This window comes from Pongo abelii, chromosome 4 (assembly GCF_028885655.2).
Source record: "Pongo abelii isolate AG06213 chromosome 4, NHGRI_mPonAbe1-v2.0_pri, whole genome shotgun sequence".
Classification (NCBI taxonomy): domain Eukaryota; kingdom Metazoa; phylum Chordata; class Mammalia; order Primates; family Hominidae; genus Pongo; species Pongo abelii.
In genome coordinates this window covers 97,408,249-97,421,589 of record NC_071989.2, presented here as the reverse complement: position 1 = coordinate 97,421,589, position 13,341 = coordinate 97,408,249, and positions in this window count along the sequence as shown.

Sequence of the window (13,341 nt, the reverse complement as noted above, 5' to 3'; positions counted from 1 at the left end):
AGAAATAAGAGGAAAAAATCGTTTCAGAAAAGAAAACTAAATTAGAAGGAACACAAAAACAAATAAACCTAAAACATTATATCTTCAGATAAATGGAAATTAAGGAGGAATGTGTAAAGTTTAAAATGAAGTGATGAAAAGGAGAAAAAAGATTGGAAAGAAATTCAGACCGAAGATAAACAAAGAAGATCCAACATACAGGCCATAGGAGTTCCTGAAAAGGAAAATATAAGCAAAGGAATTTTTAAAAGCCAAAATCCCTCTTATTCAAGGATACTTTCCTGCAATAAAAATTAGGATACTTTTTTTTTAAGAATATCTTTTATCAGCCAGGCACAGTGGCTCATATCTACAATCCCAGCACTTTGGGAGGCCAAGGCAGGTGGATCACGAGGTCAGGAGATCACAACCATCCTGGCTAACACAGTGAAACCTTGTCTCTACTAAAAATACAAAAAATCAGCCAGGTGTGGTGGCATGCACCTGTAGTCCCAGCTACTCTGGAGGCTGAGGCAGGAGAATAGCTTGAACCAAGGAGGCAGAAACTGCAGTGAGCCAAGATTATGCCACTGCACTCCAGCCAGGGTGACAGAGCAACACTCCATATTAAAAAAAAAAAAAGAAAGAAAGAAAAAAAGAATACTTTTTATTGGGAAAAAAATTAGAACAACATATGCAAGTAATGCAAAAGAAAATGTGAGCCAAGTATTTTATATCTAGCAAAATGAACTTTTAGGTAGAGAGGATAAAGGGAATCTGTAGTCAACATGGAGGAATCAGAGAACTACGTTCCCATGAGCATGCCCTAAAGAATCTAGTAGAGAATGAACTTGATCACCAAAATGACTATGTAGACATTGACATAAGGACTTATTATCAGCAAAAGGAAACAGTTGTGGAATGAAGGTTAAATAAATGTTAAAATGAATATATGTGGTATTTAATGACTATATTCTTCATTAATAATAATATAGTATATTTATTAAAAATATGGGAAAAGTAGATATCATATGCTAAAAAATAGCTGTCTTTCATGATCATACTTGAGTAAAAACAGTATTTTCCTGTAGTATTTTGTCTTATATGATTAAAGCAAATTAGTAACTATGGAATATTTTCATTCTATCATACCTTGTCTATAGAAATATAATTATAATACAGAAAAAGTTACATTAAATTCCTACTGGTGTGTATTGTAATTAAAAGGGTAAATATAAACTTACGAAGTGTTATATTTTTAAATAATATATTATATGTATTTGTTTACATATTACAGTTCTTGCCACTACTAAAAAGGCCTAGAAATAATAATAAATCTAGTAGCATCTATCATCCCCAGATTGTGACCTGGTAATATTATTTTCCACTAAAATAGACAAAGATGTCTTGAATAAATTAACGAGCCCATGTCTTTGGTAGGAAATGTGCAAGATGAGTTTGCATCATCTTTCATACTAGATAACATGAAAGCTATCAAACACTACTGCTCATATCAAAGGACCATAAAAGCTAAAGTGAAGAGGCTTCCACTGACCAAATATGGTACAATTTAGCTTTATAAGAGTACTAAATGCAATGGATCAAGACATATCAAGTATGTTTAAGTACATGAATTCAATGATAACATTTTAAAACTAAAAACTGGTCATTTCCAAAGATGATAAGAAATAATTACCTAGAAAACAGGTAAATATAGAAAAAGAGTCAAACATTTACACTTTCAAATAGTAGATAAGGACAATTATTTCTTTATATAATTTGTTCCAATTCATAAGTAAAAAAGAAATTATGGAATTAAAATATCACCACTTTGCAAGCTTTAATGAATTAATACTTCTATATAGTGAGCAACAATAGATGCTACCATTACAGAAAGGGAAACAAACAAGTATATCCTAGTGTAAGAATGCAATACCCCCTAGAAGGCTGTTAAAGAACAAACTTGAGTGCAATCAAGCCTCTGCAACCAGCTTCCAACTTATAGGGAATGCAGAGAACAGAAGAACATGCTGAACTATACCATGAGAATGCAATCAGCAAAATCTAAACTATGAAAAACTCAACACATCAAATGGCCTGGATCTTTAATAGATTAATTACAGATGATTTCTGACTTACTATGGTTTGACTTACGGGTTTTCAATGTTGATATGGGTTTATTGGGAGGGTATTAAATGCATTTTCAATTTATGATATTTTCAATTTATGAGAGGTTTGTAAAGGGATATAACCCCACCATAAGTTGAGAAACATCTGTATAAGGAAATAATGGGTTGGAGGAGAAAATTGTAGATTAAGAGAAACTTTAAAATTATAGATAGTAAACATTTAAAAATAGGCAAGAATGTTTAAAAATCAGTATTTCTAGGGAATTAGCATTTTTAAAATTCTGTAGATAATTCTAATCTAAGTTGGCAATTATAGGCTTAGAGACTTGTAAACAAGTTGAAGCAAGGCTAGTTGACCTCACCATGCTATAAAAGTATATTGTCATTAAAAACCTGAAGACACAGAAGCAAAAAGATGAGATACGTGCTGGAGTATTTCAGCATTAAAGTGAAAGCAGATGTTGACAAGCCATCACCATTTACCATGAGAAGTGGGAGGTTTAACAACTACCCCTGAGAAGGCTAAAGAGATCATTAAGATCCTGCCAGGCAAACAGCCAGAGGTGTTTTGATGCCAAGCCATTTGGAAGGTTGAAGATAATCTGAAAGGAGTTGAGTATAAGTGATGTCAAAATAAAATATTTTTAAAGTTAAATATTAATGGAAATTGTACTTTAATATTTCTTTCTAAAATTGCTTTGTTAGGCAGATGACTAAGTAGTACAGCATGATGGCAGGAGGATAATTTAAAGGGATCTAGGTTCAAATCTTGTTATCACCACTTATGTAAGTTTACTGAACTCAAGCTCCCTCCAACCTCAATTCCGTTTTATATAAAAATGACATAATAACTCACACCTAAGAGAATTATGAATAATAAATAATATTCATGTGAAAGTAACTGTTTTTCAAATATGTGTTTTAATATTTTAATGTGAACTATTTAAAACTTATAAAAGGGCAAAAATATTATAACCTGATACCATGTATCACAAACTCAATATTTAATAACTTTTAACATTGAGCATTAAAAAGAAATAAAGTTGTACATGTAAATAAAAAGTATTTGCATCTTTTTCTACTCTCTGTTTAATCTAGGTGTGACTCCAAAGGTAGTATATATTATCCTGATTTATTTTTAAAAACAATTTTATTTAGGTATAATTCACATGCCATATAATCCACTGTTCACAGGGTGTGTAACCATCACTACAATCTAATGTTAGAATGTGGTTGACTCCTGTCTTAGTCCATTTGTATTGCCATAAAAGAATACCTGAGGCTGGGTAATTTGTAAAGAAAGGAGGTTTATTTGGCTTATAATTCTGCAGGCTGAAACACTGGGCATCTGGTGAAAGCCTTGGACTACTTTCATTCATGGAGGAAGGCAAAGGGGAGCTGGCATATGCAGAGCTCACAGGGTGAGAGAGGAAAAAATAAGTGGGGAAAGGGGGAGATACTAGTCTCTTTTTAACAACCAGCTCTGATGGTAACTGGTAGTAAGAACTAACTCATTCCCAAGGGAGGGTGTTAATCTATTCATGAGGGATCTGCACCCATGACACAAATATCGCCCATTAAGCCCTACTTCCAACATTGAGGATCAAATTTCAACATAAGATTTGGAGGGCTCAAACAAACCAAACTACAGCATTCCACCCCGGTCCCCAAAATTTTATGCCATTCTCACATGTAAAATACAATTATCTCATGCCAATAATCCCCAAAACTCTTAACTTTTTCCAGCACCAACTCAAATATCCAGTCTCACTTGAGACTCAAGGTAAGTCTCTTTCAGCTATGAGCCTGTAAAATCAAAAAAAAATTATATACTTCTAAGGTACCATGGTGGTACAGGCATTGGATAAACATTCCCATCCTGAAAGGGAGAAATCAACCAAAAGAAAGTGGTAACAGGCCCCGTGCAAGTCCAAAACACAACAGGGCAGAACTAAAATCTCAAAGCTTGAAAGTCTCTCTTTACTCCATGTCCAGCATCCTGGGCACAATGGTGTGAGGAATGAGCTCCCAAAGCCTCAGGGACCCCTACCTTCATAGCTTTGCTGGGTACAGCCCTTGTGGCTTCTCTCATGGGTTGGAGTTAAATGCCTACAGCTTTTCTAGGCAGAGATTGCATGCTTCCACTGGCAGTATAATTTGGGGGTCTGAACAGCAGAGATCCTGCTCCAACACCTGCACTAGACACTTTGCAGGTGGTTACTCTTTGTGTTGGCCCCACCCCTAGGGCACATTCTTGCTTGGACACTCAGGCTTTCTAATACAGCCTCTAAGCTGCTAAGCCTCCAAGGCTTTTGCATCCTGGTTGCCTGCAGACTTAGCACCATATGGACACCACTAAAGATTACTGTTTGCTCTGCCCTAAGAAACAGCCTAAGCAGTAGTACTTGGGGCTCCTTGAGCCACATCTGGAGCCAGACCATCCAGGATGTGAGGAGCAATATCCTAAGACAGCACAGGGCAATGGCAACTCAGGCCCATCCCCTGAAACCATTCCGTCCTCCAAGGCCTCAGAGTCTAGATAGGAGAGGAGGAGGGGGCAGTCTTGAAGATTTCTGAAGTGTCATTGGGGACTTTTCAACATTGTTTTGCCTATTAGCACTTAGCTCCCTTTAAGTCATGCTAATCTCTTTAGCAAGTGGTAACTCCTACTCCACAGTATCCTTGGATTCATCTCTTGAAAATTGTCTTTCTTCCTTTAACACATGGCCAGGCTGCAGATTTTTCCAATTTTTGTGCTCCACTTTTTTTCAGTTATAAATTCGATTTCTGGGCCATTCCATTGCTGCCATATATGACCATAAGCTGTTAAAAGCAGCCATTTCACTTTTTTTTTAATTTTTGTGCATACATAGTAGGTGTATATATTTATGGAGTACATGAGATGTTTTGATACAGGCATGCAATGGGAAATAAACATAACGTGGAGAATGGGGTATTCATCCCCTCAAGCATTTACCCTTTGTATTGCAAACAACTCAATTGCCCTCTTTAAGTTATTTTAAAGTGTACAATTAAGTTATTATTGACTATAGTCATCCTATTGTGCTACCAAATAGTAGATCTTACTCATTCCTTCTAATTTTTTTTGTACCCACTAACCAACGCTATCTCGCCCCCACTGCTAGGCTCTCACTACCCTTCCAAGCCTCCAGTAACCAACATTCTACTCTCTGTGCCCATTAGTTCAATTGTTTTGATTTTTAAATCCCATACATAAGTGAGAACATGACAACATCTGTCTTACTGTGTCTGACTTATTTCAATTAACATAATGATCTCCAGTCCCATCCATGTTGTTGCAAAAAACTGCATCTAATTTTTTTATGGCTGAATAGAACTCCATTGTGTATATGTACCACATTTTCTTTATCCATTCATCTGTTGATGGAAACTTAGGTTGCTTCCAAATCTTAGCTGTTGCAAAGAGTGCTGCAACCAATATGGGAGTGCAGTTATCTCTTCAATATAGTGATTTCCTTTCTTTTGAGCATATAGCCAGCAGTGGGATTGCTGGCTCTTTTGGTAGCTCAATGTTTAGCTTTTTGAGGAACCTCCAAACTGTTCTCCATAATGGTGTACTACTACATTTCCACTAACAGTGTACGAAGGTTTCCTTTTCTCCACATCCACACCAGCATTTATTATTGCCTGTGTTTTGAATATAAGCCATTTTAACTGGGCTAAGATGATCTCTCACTGTAGCTTTGATTTGCATTTCTCTAATGGTCAGTGATGTTGAGCACCTTTTCATATGTCTGTTTGCCCTTTGTATGTCTTTTTTTTGAGAAATGTCTATTCAAATCTTTGCCCATTTTTGATTGAATTATTATATTTTTTTCTTATAGAGTTGTTTGAGTTCTTGTATATTCTGGTTACAAATCCCTTGTCAGATGGGTAGTTTGCAAATATTTTCTCCCATTCCGTGGATTGTCTCTTCACTATGCTGATTGTATCCTTTTCTGTGCAGAAGCTTTTTAACTTGATGTGATCCCATTTGTCCATTTTTGCTATGGTTGTCTGCATTTGTGGGGTATTGCTTAATAAATTTTTGCAATGTTCTAGAGATTTTCTCCCAATGTTTTCTTGTAGTAGTTACATAGATTCAAGTCTTAGATTTAAAATTTAATCCATTTTTATTTGATTTGTGTAAATGGGGAGAGATACGGGTCTAAGTTTCGTTCTTTTACATATGGATATCCAGTTTTCCTAGCACCATTTATTGAAGAGATTGTCTTTTTTCTAGTGTATGTTCTGGAGACCTTTGTCAAAAATAAGGCTACTGTAAGTGTGTGAATTTCCTTCTAGGTTTTCTTCTAGGAAGAAGAAATAATTTAACTTCTTCTTTTCCACATTGGATACATTTTATTTACTTCTATTGTTTGATTGCCGTAGCTGAGACTTTGAGTACTGTGTTGAGTAACAGTAGTGACTGTGGGCATCCTTCTCATGTTCTGAATCTTAGAAGAAAGGCTTTCAGTTTTTCCCCATTCAGTATGACACTAGCTATGAGTCTATCTTATCTGTCTTTTATTATATTGAGGTAACTTTCTTGTATCCCCAGTTTTTTGAGAGTTTTATCATGAAGGGATGTTGAATTTTATCAAATGCTTTTTCAGCATCAATTAAAATGATCACATGGTACTTATTCTTCATTCTGTCGATATGATGTATTACATTGATTGATTTTCATATGTTGAACCACCCTTGCATCACAGGGATAAATCCCACTTGGTCATGATGAATAATCTTTCTAATGTATTGTTGAATTTGGTTTGCTAGTATTTTGTTGAGTATTTTTATATCAATATTGATCAGACATATTGGCCGGTATTTTTCTCTTTTTTTGATATATCCTTTTCTGGTTTTGCATCAGGGTAATACAGGCCTTGTAGAATGAGTTTGGAAGTATTCCCTCATCCTCTATTTTTCAGAATAGTTTGAGTAGGATTGATATTAGTTCTTCAAATGTTTGGTAGAATTCAGCAGTGAAACCATCAAGTCCCAGGCTTTTCTTTAATGGAAGACTTTTTATAATGGCTTCTATCTCATTACTTGTTACTGGTCTGTTCAGCTTTTGGATTTTTCCTGGTTCAATCTTGGTAGGTTACATGCATCTAGAAATGTACCTATTTTTTCTAGATTTTCAAATTTATTGGTATATAGTTGCCCTTAGTAGCCACTAAGGACCCTTTGAATTTCTGCTGTACCAGTTGTAATTTCTTCTTGTTCGTTTTTTATTTTATTTTATTTGTTTGGATCTTCTCCTTTTTTTCTCAGTCTGGCTAAAGTTTTGTCAATTTTGTTTAACTTTTCAAAAAACCAACTGTTTGTTTCATTGATCTTATGTATTTTTTCATTTCAATTGCATTTATTTCTGCTCTGATCTTTATTTTTTCTTCTTCTAATTTGGGGTTTGGTTAGCTCTTGCTTCTCTTTAAGATGTATAGTTAAATTGCAAACCTGCACCTTGTGCACATGTACCCTAAAACTTAAAGTATAATTAAAAAAAAAAGAAAAAAAATGCAAACTGCTACTAAAAAAAAAAATGGAAAGACTTCATCATATAAATCAAAAAAAGGAAGAAAGCTAATGCTATCTTTAATATCAGAGACATATCCAAACAGCGCATTGAGAAAGGCTGCAAACTTCAAAAGCAATAGTTATCCAATCAAATAAAAAGTAAGATACAAAACCATTATTAACACTTCATGAAGTGAATGTGGAAAGTATAGCATGCTTTCTTTGGTATGATAATACACATACAAAAAAGAATGCTGATTTCCTTCTTTCCATGTACTTCATTAAAACATATATTAACTTAATAAAATTTGTTTATTGATATTTTAGGGTTATTTAAAAATAATTTTTATAGTCATATAGGGTTTTCTCTTAGGTACATCATAATAGCAAACAATAAATTACTACAATTTATCTTTTTTCAGCAACTATTATATTCAAATAAGCTTTTGACCTTCTAAGTGATGTTGGCTCTGAAGGGAGGTACAGTCCCCACGTTCTTTATTTAGGTTCCTTGTCTTAATCTGGCCACTAGAAAATAAAATACACACTAAACACACACACACGCACAAAAATAAAAATAAATAAAAATCTTTCATAAATGTAAAAAAAACTTTTTTCATTTGAAGTTTTCCCTTATATTTGATGTAGGCACTTATAGGTATAAAATTCCCTCTTAGTACTGTTTTTGCTGTATCCCATAGGTTTTGGCATGTTGTTTCCATTACCATTTGTTTTAAGAAAATTTTCAATTTCCTTCTTAGTTTCTTCATTGACCCACTGATCATTCAGAAGCATATTGTTTAATTTTCATGTATTTGTATGGCTTCCAAAATTCCTCTTGTCATTAATTTCTAGTTTTATTCCATTGTGGTCAGAGAGATGCTTGATATTATTTCAATTTCTTTTGAATGTTTTAAGACTTGTTTTGTGTCCTAACGTATGGTCTATCCTTAAGAATGATCCACGTGCTGAGGAAATGAATGTGTATTCTGTAGCTCTTGGATAACATGCTCTGTAAATATCTGTTAGATTCATTTGGCCTGTAGTGCAGATTAAGTCTGATGTTTCTTTGTTGATTTTCTGTCTGGAAGATCAGTCCAATGCTGAAAATGGGGGTCTCCAGCTATTATTGTATTGGAGCCTATCTCTCTCATTAGCTATGATAGTATTTTCGTTATGTGTCTGGGTGCTGCAGTGTTTAGTGCAAGTATGTTTCAAATTGTTATATCTTCTTCTAAATTGACCCCTTTATCATTATATAGTGACTTTTTTATCTCTTCATATAGTATTTGTCTTGAAATCTATTTTGTCTGCTATAATTATAGCAACTCCTGCTTTTTGTTTGTTTGTTTCAATTGGCATAAAATATCTTTTTCCATCTGTTTATTTTCAGTCTGTGTGTCTTTATAGGTGAAGTGTGTTTCTTGGAGGCAACAGGTCAATGGGTCTTATTTTTTCATCCATTTAGCCAGTCTACATCTTTTGATTGGAAAGTTTATTCCATTTACATTCAATATTATTATTGATAAGAAAGAATGTACTCCTGATATTTATTTGTTTTCTGGTATCCTCTTCTTTTTTTCCATTCCTTCCAGTCTTCCTGTAGTTAAGATTATTTTCTCCAGTGATACGATTTAGTATCTTGCTTTTTATTTTTTGTGTACCAATTGTACATTTTTTGGTTTGAGGTTACCATAAGGCTTGCAAATGCTATTTTATAAGCCATTATTTTAACAATTGAACACTGTTTGCATTAACATGAACTAACAAACAAACAAGCAAAACATTAACTAATAAAAGTCAATGCCTTAATGTTATCTCCCAGCTTTTTAACTTTTCGTTTCTCTCTATTTATATCTCATTGTATTAGCTACATGTTGAAAAGTTGTTGTATTTATTAGTTTTAATTGGTTCATCATTTAATCTTTCTACATAAGATTAGAGTAGTTGACACATCACAGTTACTGTGTTATAATATTCTGTGTTTTCCTGTGTACTTACAGTAAATTTTGAACCTTAGGGTGATTATTTATTGCTTATTAATGTCCTTTTCTCTCTGACTGAAGTACTTCCTTGATCATTTCTTATAGGAGAGCCCTGATATCAATGAATTCTCTTAGGGTTTGTTTGTCTGGAACACTGTTTATTTCTTCATGTTTCAAAAGTATTTTCATTGGATATACCATTCTAATATAAAAGATTTTTTCCTTGAGCATTTTAAATATGTCATGTCACTCTCTCCTGGCCTCTAATGTTTCCACTGAAAAGTCTCACCCAAACATGTTGGAGCTCCATTATGTGTTATTTGTTTCTCTTCTCTTGCTGCTTTTAGAATCCTTTCTTTATGCTTGACCTTTAGGGGTTTGATTATCAAATGCTTTGATGTAGTCTTTTTGGCTTAAATCTGCTTGGTGTTCTATAATCTTCTTGTTCTTGGATATTGATATCTTTCTCTAGGTTTGGGAAGATCTCTATTATTATCCCTTTGAATAAACTTTCTACTTCTATCACTTTCTGTATCTCCTCTTTAAGGCCAATAATGCATAGATTTGCCCTTTCAAGGCTATTTTATAGATCCTGTAGGCACGCTTCATTGTTTTTTATTCTTTTTTCTTTTGTCTCCTCTGTGTATTTTTTTTCTTTTGTTTCCTCTGACTATGTCTTCAGGCTTACTAATTCTTTCTTCTGCTTGATCCATTATGCTTTTCAAGGACTCTCATGCATTCTTCAGTATACATTCCATTTTTCAGCTCCAGAATTTCGTCTTGATTCTTTTTAATTATTTCAATCTCTTTGTTCAATGTATCCAATAAAATCCTGATTTTTTTCTATTTGCTATCTTAAATTTCTTTGAGTTTCCTCAAAACTGCTATTTAGAATTCTCTGTCTGAAAGGTTACATATCTCTGTTTCTCCAGGATTGGTCCCTGGTGCCTCACTAAGTTCATTTTGCAAGCTCATGATTTCCTGGATGGTATTCATGCTAGTAGATATTATTTGGTGTCTGGGCATTGAAGAGTGAGGTATTTATTGTACTCTTCACTATCTGAGCTTATTGGTAGAAGTCCTGCTTGGGGAAGGTTTCCAGATATTTGAGAGGACTTAGGTATTGTGATCTAAGCTCTATCTTCTTTAGAGAGAACACCCATTCCAGCAATGCTGTGGTTCTTGCAGACTTGTAGAGGTACACTATGTTGGTTTTGGACAAAATCCATTAGAATTCTCTGGATTACCAGGCAGAGACTCTTATTGTCTTCTCTTACTCTCTCCTAAACATACCAGGTCTCTCTCTCTTTCTGCTCTGAGCCATCTCAAGCTATGGTGTGGAGTGACACAAGCACTGCTGTGGCCACCACCACTATGACTGTGCTGTGTCACCTGAAACCAGTACAGCACTGGGTCTCAACCAAGGCGTGTTGTCTCCACTCCCTGGCTACTGCCTATGTTTGTTCAAGGCCCTGGGACTCTACAATCAGTGGGTGGCAAAGCCAGCCAGGCCTGTGTCTCTCCCTTCAGGAGAGTGAGCACCTCTAGGCCATGAGCAGGTCCAGAAGTTCCATCAGAAGTCAGGGTCTAGAATCAAAAACCTTAGAATCCACCTGGCGTTCTATTGTATTGCAATTGAGCTGCCACTTAAACCACAAGAGCTGCCCCTCAAATCACAAGATGTAGACCTTCCCACTTTTCTGTCCCCTTTCCAAAGGCAGAAGAGCCTCACCCCATAGCCACCATCACCCCAGGCCACCAGGAATACTGCCAGACTATCATCAATATTCCCTTAAGGCCCAAGGTCTCTTCAGTCAGCTTGTGGTGAATGCTGTCTAGCTTAGAATTCACCATTCAGGACAGTGGGCTCCCCTCTGGCCAGAGCAGGTCCAGAAATGCCATCCAAGAATCAAGTCCTGGAATCAGGGACCCCAAGAGCCTACTTGGTGCACTACCCACTGTGGCTGTGCTGGTACCTAAGGTGTAAGACAAAGTCCCTTTTACATTTCCGTCTGCTTTTCTCAAGCAGAAGAAGTTTTGCCCCATAGCCACCATAGCTGGGAATGTGCTGAGTCTCACCTGAAGCCATCAAGTCTCACTGACTCACCCAATGCCCTTGATGTAGTAGCCGGGTGATATGGTTTGGCTGTGTTCCCACCCAAATCTCATCTTGAATTCCCATATGCTGTGGGAGAGATCCAGTGGGAGGTAATTTAATCACAGGGGCAGGTCTTTCCCATGCTGTTCTCATGCTAGTGAACAAGTCTCATGCACAAGATCTGGCGGTTTTGAAAAATGGGAGTCTCCCTGCACAAGCTCTTTTTGCCTTGTACCATCCATGTAAGACGTGACTTGCTCCTCCTTGCCTTTCACCATGATTGTGAGGTTTCCCCAGCCACATGGAACTGTGAGTCCAATTAAATCTCTTTCTTTTGTAAATTGCCCAGTCTTGGGTATGTCTTTATCAGCAGTGTGAAAATGGACTACTACACTGGGTATCACTGCTGGTTATTAAGAGCCCAAGACCTCTTCAGTTAGTGGGTGATGAATGGTGCCAGGAATGAATCTTTTTTTCAAGGTAATGCATTCTCTTCTGGCCCAGGTTTTGTGTAGAAATGTCATCTGGAAGCTAGGGCCTGAATTAGGTGCCTCACAACTCTGAATGGTACTCTACCCTACTGTGGGTGAGCCGGTATTCTAGATGTAAGACAAAGTCCTCCCCACTTTTCCCTTTCCCCTCCCCAATCAGAAGGAAGGGGCGTCTTTTGGAGTTGTGAGCTGTGCAGCCTGGAGTTAGGATAGTGGTAATTCCAGCACTCTCTCTTGGCCTCCAGACTGGTGTGTCAGCATGTCCCATGCTCTCGGCATTTTACTGTTTCTGGGCCTAGTTCAGCACTAGGACTCTCCAAAGAGTTGCAGTCCCAATGTCCTAGGCTACCTTTAAGTTTACTTGGAGACAGAGAGTGCCGTAGCCCTCGGTTGTGTGAGAAGGTTCGCAGGAACTCAGTTTCCGCCCGCTGGGAGTGGTAATTTTCCTTTGGCTAGGGCTGGTTTAAATGTTCCCTCCATGGACCAGCATCAGCTGAGTTTGGTCTGGTTTTCATTTCTGCTTCAACAGGGCAGTACTGAGTTCAGTGCCTCACAATTCCCATGTTCTCCTTCCCCCAGTGCCCAGAGATGCTCTTTGCAGCACACTGCTGCTGCATGGGAGGTGAAGGTGGTGTCAGCAATTCAGGACTGTTTTATCTATTTCTTCAGTGCTTCTTTCAGCTATATGAAGTTAAAAACAGGTACTATGAGGGCTCATCTGAATTTTGGCTCTTATTAAGATGTTTTTTAATCTGTGGATAGTTGTTAACTTTGTGCCTTTGTTGGAGGGGATGATCAGTGGAGCTTTCTATTCTGCCATCTTGTTCCATCTCCCAGCCCCTTCACTTCTTGAAGACTTCGCTTCTTAGAAAATTTTTCCACCAGATGTCCTAGGTCATCACTTTCAAGGTTGGTCTTCCACAAAGCCCTCAGGTATAGGCGCAATACAGACAAGTACTTTGCCACAATGTAACAAGGATGACCTATGCTTCACTTCCAAATAAGTTCCTCAATTCCATCTGAGACCTTGGCAGCATGGCCTTTACTGTCTACATTTGTGTCAGCATTTTGGTTACAACCATCTATTCTTCAGTCTCTAAGAAGTTCCAAACTTCCCT